Source organism: Pundamilia nyererei, unplaced genomic scaffold, assembly GCF_000239375.1.
Source record: "Pundamilia nyererei isolate P.nyererei 1_Seehausen unplaced genomic scaffold, PunNye1.0 scaffold00442, whole genome shotgun sequence".
NCBI classification, from domain to species: Eukaryota; Metazoa; Chordata; class Actinopteri; order Cichliformes; family Cichlidae; genus Pundamilia; species Pundamilia nyererei.
Window position 1 is genome coordinate 235,664 of NW_005187843.1, and position 7,527 is coordinate 243,190.

Consider the following 7,527-nt stretch of genomic DNA (forward strand, 5'->3'; position numbering starts at 1 on the left):
ACAAATTTCTAACGTTTGGGACTCACGAGAACAGTAAGAGCCATTACCCACAAATGGAGAAAACTTGGAACAGCAGTGAACTTTCCCAGGAGTGCATGGCCTACCAAAATTATTCCAAATTACTTGGCAGCTCACCCAGGTTGTCACAGGAAAAAAACAAAACAAAACAGAACAACATCTAAAGAACTGCAGGCCTCACAGAAAATATTCTGGACTGATCAGACAAAAGCAGAACTTTGATTCCCGTTACATCTGTCATCAAACTAACAGCACATCATCAAAAGATCATCTTATCAACATTCAAACAACGTGGCAGTATTAATGATGGTCTGGGGCTGCCTTAGGACCTGGACAATTTGCCACAATTAATGGTACCATAAATTCTGCTCTATCAGAAAATCCTGGAGAAGGACACTTAGTTTATGCAGCAGAACAATGATCCAACACACCAGCAAGTCCACCTCTGTTGCTTTGGAACAATCTTCCTCTTCACATCAGAGAGGCTACATCAGTGCCGGGTTTTAAATCCAGATCGAAGACCTATTTTTATTCTCTGGCTTTTAACTCTGTGGGTGACTGACACTTTTATTCATTTTATTGTCTTGCCAAGTTTCTATATTATTATTATTTATTGTTGTATTGTTCAGCACTTTGGTGTGTTTTTAAAGTGCTATATAAATTAATGATTATCATGAATGGTTCAAAAAACCCAAAATGCATGTTTTGGAGCAGACCAGTCAAAGTCCTGACTTAAATCAGACTTAAATAAATCACTGCAAACATTTGACCTTCAAGAGTTGCAGATCAAGTTTTTAGGTTTAGTGGGCAATTACTTTTTTTCACAAGGGACCAGCTTGGTTGGTATAGATTTATTTCTCTTAATAAAATAAATCATTATTATTATTCGTTTACAAAATGCATTTTCTATTTACTCAGATTATCTTTTGTGTAATAATAAAAATGTATTGACGACCTGAAATAAGTAACTGTGACAAATGGAAAAAAATAAGAAATTGTGAAAGGGGGAGTTAATTTATCACAGTTCTGTATATCATTCTTTTATGTACAGTCTGTGGACGAACAGCAGCCACTGTCACCTATAAATAAACAGCACAATAACCACCATCTTACCAAGCTTGTCTCCCCTCACAAACCCAGCACAGGTCGGCCTCCATCCAAAACCTGCCACATGACTCTCAAGATGACTTTTGACTAACAGGTGAAACTCAAGCTTCCTGTCATGTGTCAGCGGCACAAACTTCTATTCTTTTTGTTCTAGGCGATGTTATGAGTTTTATGGTGAGGGAAGTGGTTGAATATCGCCCCCGCAAGGCTTCTAGGCAAACAAGAGGGAAGCTTTTTTTACTTTTATCAATGTGACAATCTCCTAACTTAAGGTGACACTTACTTTTACCACCACCTCCAGCCCCAGTTTCACAATAAAACCCTCAAAAGCTTGAACAAAAAACGAAAGAAAATTAAATGAGAGGTACTAAAAATTATACATCAAAAAACTGTACCAGCCTTTTTCTGTGAGCTAGCTTCGAGCTAACGATAGCTTGCGGATGTCGTGCCAAGTTTGGCTCCCCTCAAAATGTGCTTCCCCTTAGCCCAGAAACAGGCTCACAAAGGTCCCAAAACACGAGTGGACGGTGGATCCATCGGAATGATTACCCTCCTCCGAGTGATTTTAAAAAAAACGACGGCTTCTTTATAAGCTAGTCAATATTTACGGGGATACAAGAATTGGCACGGTACCCCGGCGAGCTAGCTAACAGTTGGCGAGTTAACAAAGATTGAGGCGCCCAAGAGCACAAAGAGCAGCCCACAACAAACCCCCGTGAACACAGCCACGGACACTGACAGCTTCTCTCACCTCCACCCGAGCCTCTGGCCTCATCCAACGGAGCGATCCGGATCGATGCGACAAACACGGGCAAAGTCGTCCTTTGTGCTGCAGATTAGCTCGCTCCGTGTTACGGCTAGCTGTAACGTTAGCTCGGTGGCTAGCTAGCAGTTTAACTCAGGAGGAGGGAGCGACCGAGCTCGCGCAACACCCGGCTTCACGCACCCAGAGCCGGTAAATGAAATAACTCACACCGGCTCCTTCGCTCCAAGGCTGGTTAGGACACAGAAACTGTGCGTCTACGAGGGACAGTCGCACCGTTTGGTGTCAGCCTGCTTGTAAAAAGTTATTTGGATTTCAATGTTTCCGCCTAGGCAACAGCGACCCTGTTCAAACTGCTCCTCCGCCTCACCGCCCACTACGGCTGCGGCGGATTCAAGAGGCGCCAAACGTCTAGGCCAATCACAGAACCCGATGTTAGGGTTTCCTGAGTGAGTCCTACGCGATAGGTCGAATGATATAAAAGTGTAGCCAATGAAATTTGGAGCTGAGCTGGGGGCCCTGTGGCGGGGACATGTGGACAGCTTCTCTTTGTTCTCTCTTGTCAACGGAAGAAAAAACAAAATATGCAAATACACACTTTGACAGTTGAGTTAATAATATTTATGCATCACATTTGAGATCAAAGCGGTGTCTCTGACGCATGACAGCTGTCACAGCCGTGGGGCTAAACGAAAACACTTATATAAAAAAGGTTATCGATGGACTTAAGGGCAGCGGAGAGGCGACAGACAGCGCGTCGTCTCGTGCAGAACAGATCAGGTTTCAGCAGGTGTGTGAGCGTCTCAGTGTGTCCAGAACGAGGAAACATGACGGCTGAACGGGTTTATTGACTGAATGAGAGACTCCAGTGCCACAGCCAGCAAGGGCAAGGGTCTCCAAGTTTATTTAGCCACGCCCCTCCGAGCAGCGATTGGATGACGCTTCGAGAACGTCCACATGATGCATTCACTGCCAGCGGAAACAGAAAATACAGCCGACAGATTAAAAGCATCATTAAAAAACAATTATGTATCATTTCAAATCTTTAAGAGTAGTACAAAAAAATAAATAAAATGTAGAATGTTTTAATGCATTGATTTTTAAACAATAATAATAGGGAGGGAGATGAAGAAAGCAGACTGGAATACTAGGTTACGTTAAACAGGATAAACAGAGAGTGGCAGAAGAATGCAAAGGTCGTCCAGATGACATACCTGATGGAAATGGTTAGGAGAGAGGGTGGTGCAATTCTTTTTTAACTAGATGGTTTAAAATAATCCTGGAGAGAGTGAGAGGATACCTGAGGTATGGAGAAAAAATGTACTTGAATTGTTTTTTAAGAAGAAGGTTGATGTGCAAAGCTGTAGCAACCACAGAGGGATAATGTTGTTGAGCCATACCATGAAGAAATAGTACGTTGTTGAAGCTAGAATAAGAAGAGAGGTGGTGATCAATGAGCAGCAGCATGACTTCATGCTGAGAAAGAGAACTACAGATGTGATGTTTGCTTTGAGAGTGATGGAGAAGTATAGAGAAGGTCTCAAAGAGCTTCACTTTATCTTTTTAGGATTAGAGAAAGCAGATGATAGGGCGCCAAGAGAAGAACTTATGATGAAGTCAGGAGTGGTACGACAGCGCCCTCTGTTGGTCGCTGTGGTGCAGATCCAGGCCTGTTTAAATTCAGTTAACTTAAAAGTTAATTCTGTTCATCTGGACGTAGAGTTTTGTGGGAGAAACGTTTCGTCCAAGTGACTTTTTCAGTCTCAGCTGACTGCGGTTTCCCCAAATCTTACAAACAGCCCATTGTTCCTTCAGTGGGCTGGTTTCAGTCATTATGCAAATGTACTGTTTATAAGATTTGGGGAAACCTGCAGTCAGCTGAGACTGAAGAAGTCACTTGGACGAAACGTTTCTCCCACAAAACTCTACGTCCAGATGAACAGAATTAACTTTTGGAGATTTACTTTCCTGGATGATTGAGAATGCATCAAGATATCTATAGAAATAAGACTCTTGATTCTCAAAGGTCCAAAGTTTGTTTGTGTGTGTGTTTTCAATCAGTAGAAAAAGAGTAATGAATAAAGTTTGTGATTTTCCTGAAAACAGATCCTGCTACTACTGATAGTGTTGGTCCATCTGTTAGTGAGCAGGTAGTGAAAAAAATCAGAGTGTAAAAACATCCTATAAAAATATATTGGATTTATTTATTGGTTTGCAGAGTGTTTGAGAAGATAGTTACATATAAAGATATAAAGCGAAACAAATAAAATTTTCAAAATAAAACAGGAAATGATCTAAGATATACACATAAAACATAAAAGATGAGTGAAGAGACCTTATTGAAATAAAAATGAGAACAAGAGTCAGAGCAAACAAAAGACACAAAGCATTTATTATTTTCCTTTTACTCAAACTTCTTCAGTTTAGTTTTAGGAGTTTCATTTTTACTCTTATTTAAGTTCTTTTTTTTTTCAGATTAGGACTTTTTTGTTTGAATCATTAAAGTTTGAATGACAGAATGCAAAAGATTAAACACACACAGGTACAACAAAGGCTCGTTTCCCTGTGGAGTCAGGTCAATACATCAAACGTCCAGCAGATGGTGATACACACTCAGTTTACAATGGCCAACTGTGCTGCTGCTCCTCCACCTGAAAGCATGTTTGGTTCCAGACTTGAATGTCAAAAACCTTAAAGAGAGTCAAAGACGCACAACTGAGCTTTCATGTCTTTAAAGGCCTCCAAGTTAAAGAAGGCAGTGGGAGAGAAAGCCATGATTCGTTTAAAAAAAGATTTTGTTCTTTTCAAATAAATATCAACGTGAACATATTTATGCAGAGATATCAAGTTAATTAGTAAAATGGGAAATATGTGTGATATGTGTGACTTTTTATAGAAACATGCTGAGGCAAGCATGGACATACAAATAAACCCCCCTCTTGTAGCTCTTTGGAAATGCACAAATACAATTTTATGTCCATTAGATTTTGTGAAAATATCTGTATGGCTGGAGTTTCCTGAGGAGCTTATTGATTTCTGCATTAAGCTGATTCTGTTAGTTAAAATTAAAATGTTGAGAACTGAAATTAAATTATGTGGCAACAATTCAAAGAACAATTTAAAAAAAAAAGGGAAATTAAAATAAAAAAACAATTGTGTACTTTATAACTCTGCATCTTATTCTCATCTATTTATAGCTTTACACAGAGAATCATTCTTTACACTGGAAAGATGAAGTAATAACTGATGTTGTTCTTGGATCATCCTGATCATTGTTTCTCAGAAACCACACACCTGTAGCCACACAATTATGTCCTTCTCATCAGGTTATCCAACTTCATTCCTGCACGCTACAGATCATCTCCTGGCACAATCTGACCTGGACTCTTTCCAGGCCCAGCCACTCCCAGGAGAACAAGTTTTAATCTGATAATTTTCAATAGATGATGAAAACAAACCCACTTAAACTGAGAACAGATGCTTCTTTTAAAAATCGCACGTTTTTTAAAATAATGCTGTTTTACTGATAAAAAGAAAAATTAGAAGTATATTTTACTGTCAGGGAATTGAGTGCAAGAAACTGCAGATATGTCAGCTGTAAAAGAAAAAAAAAGTTTTATTGACAAGACCAAAGTAATTTATATTTACTGTCGATGTGAACTGAGTTATCACCGTAGTACGTCCAGTCTCAAATACCACTCTCTAGCCAAGCACACAGCTAATGCAGAGAGCCCTCCTTCCTCTCGCCAAAGGCAGACCACACTGGATATTTTTCAAAGGAGACGTCTGGACAATTCTACAACCAACAAACTTTCAACAGTCATAGCAAAATGGGTGGCTACAGCTTGCAGGCTCATTAACATTGTGGAGGACGAGGGGCTACTTGAAATAATTCACAGAGCACAGAGAATTATACCACAGAGTCACGTACTTCTGATTAGAGACCTTAGTTTTCACTGGAGCTACAGTATCCAGAGTCGTACGCAGTGAGGAGGTGAAATTATTAACAAGATAATCGACCTCTGTTGGGGTAGCGTTCAGATAGCTGCTCTGCTCTGTGTTGGTACAGGGAATTGAAGATGATAACAGTGGGTGGATTATATTCTTAAACTTAGTTACAGCGCTTTCAGAAAGACATCTACTTTGATAAAGTCTACTCTCCACCGCTGTGTAATCAATAATTGTAAATGTAAATATTTCCTTCAGGTTGTCAGGTGTGCAAAATGTTGTCCAGCTTCATTCCTGCAGATCATCTCCTGTGATGATCTGATCTGGACTCTTTCCAGTCCCGGCTGCACTCAGGAGAACAAGTTTCACTTTGGTGTTTTTCTGTAGAAAAAAATGACTGAAAGTTGTATCAGAAATGAAAAAGAAACACTTTCAACCAGACTGAAACTGTGAGAAAAACAATGGCCTAATACCCCAATGACTTTACAAGTATATTTAGGTGTTAACTATCTCACGAGTCACTGTTACTCCTGTCAGTCACCACGCAGACAAGTTCTTTGTTTACAGATTAATTATTCCAAGTTCACCAGTAGGATCGCTCAGTTGTCAGTCCATCTCATCCTATGCGGTCTTGCTCCAACTACAACTGCGTTTGCCTCTGGTTGTGACGGTGTGGCATGTGTACTTGTTTTTCAGTTCACCCATGGAGTAGGAAAACCTCTCCAGGGCCTGTCTGGTTCTGAGAGGATCCATGGTCCACTTCTGAAGAATGTTGTGTAATATATCATCATGCATGAGGGCGAAATGAAAAAAGAGAAAAGAACAGAAAGTGTGCATCCCCAGCAGTGTTGCCAGCTTAGTGACTTTGTCGCTGTATTTAGCAAGTTTTCAGACCCCCTTAGTGACTTTTATTTTATTTTAAAGCGACTAGTGACAAATCTGGCAACTGTTATTGGTGGCGTATTCATGAAAACTTTTTGATATGAAAGCGCTCTTACTCTCAACTAGCACTGGGTGTTGCCATGGGCATCTCGCCTGTGCCAAAGCACTCACAGGCGGAGGATAGTCCTCCCCCAGCTGCTATCAGGGAAAGAGATGTTCACACCTATGCGCCCAAATTACAAATGAATCACACATGAGTGAAGCCGCTGCTCCTGCACTGACTGTAACGCAGTCAGTTCTTCTATTACTGTTATGCTGTTTTGTGAATCACAAGGTTTAAAAGTACTTATAAACACACACACACACAAAGTAAATCTGCCAGAGTGCCTATTTCGGGTCACTTTATCCAAGACTGGATAAAGGAGCAGGGTTGGAATTGTAACATAAAAAAAACAAAACAATAATTGCTAAAAGAAATTTAATTTGTAGTTCTAAATAAATTCTAAATGCATTTCAGAGGTGTTTTACTTACTTTATGTCTCTTCCACAATGTTATTTCTCACTTCAACAACGTCGGTGCAATTACAATAGCATGACCAATTATGCAAATTAGGCGGAAAAACACGGAGATGCTGATGCATGCTTTTATTACCAGTCGCATTGATTACTGTAATGCCCTGCTCTCTGGTCTTCCTAAGAAGAATATTTCAACTTTACAACTCTTGCAAAACTCGGCAGCTCGTGTGCTGACGAAGACCAGAGGGCGGGCCCACATTACACCGGTTTTAGAATCGCTGCACTGGCTCCCG

The 7,527-nt window shown here is 40.3% G+C and overlaps 1 protein-coding gene across 1 annotated transcript in view; it reads right to left on the reverse strand.

Annotated features, from left to right (window-relative positions):
- ezh2 (enhancer of zeste 2 polycomb repressive complex 2 subunit) overlaps positions 1-2,327 on the reverse strand; it is a 14,787-nt gene extending 12,460 nt beyond the window's left edge. Inside the window, exon 1 of the mRNA XM_005753606.2 lies at positions 1,877-2,327. The gene's annotated coding sequence lies outside the window, so the exon portion shown is untranslated. The remainder of the gene's footprint in view (positions 1-1,876) is intronic.
- Between the last annotated feature and the right edge of the window lie 5,200 nt (positions 2,328-7,527).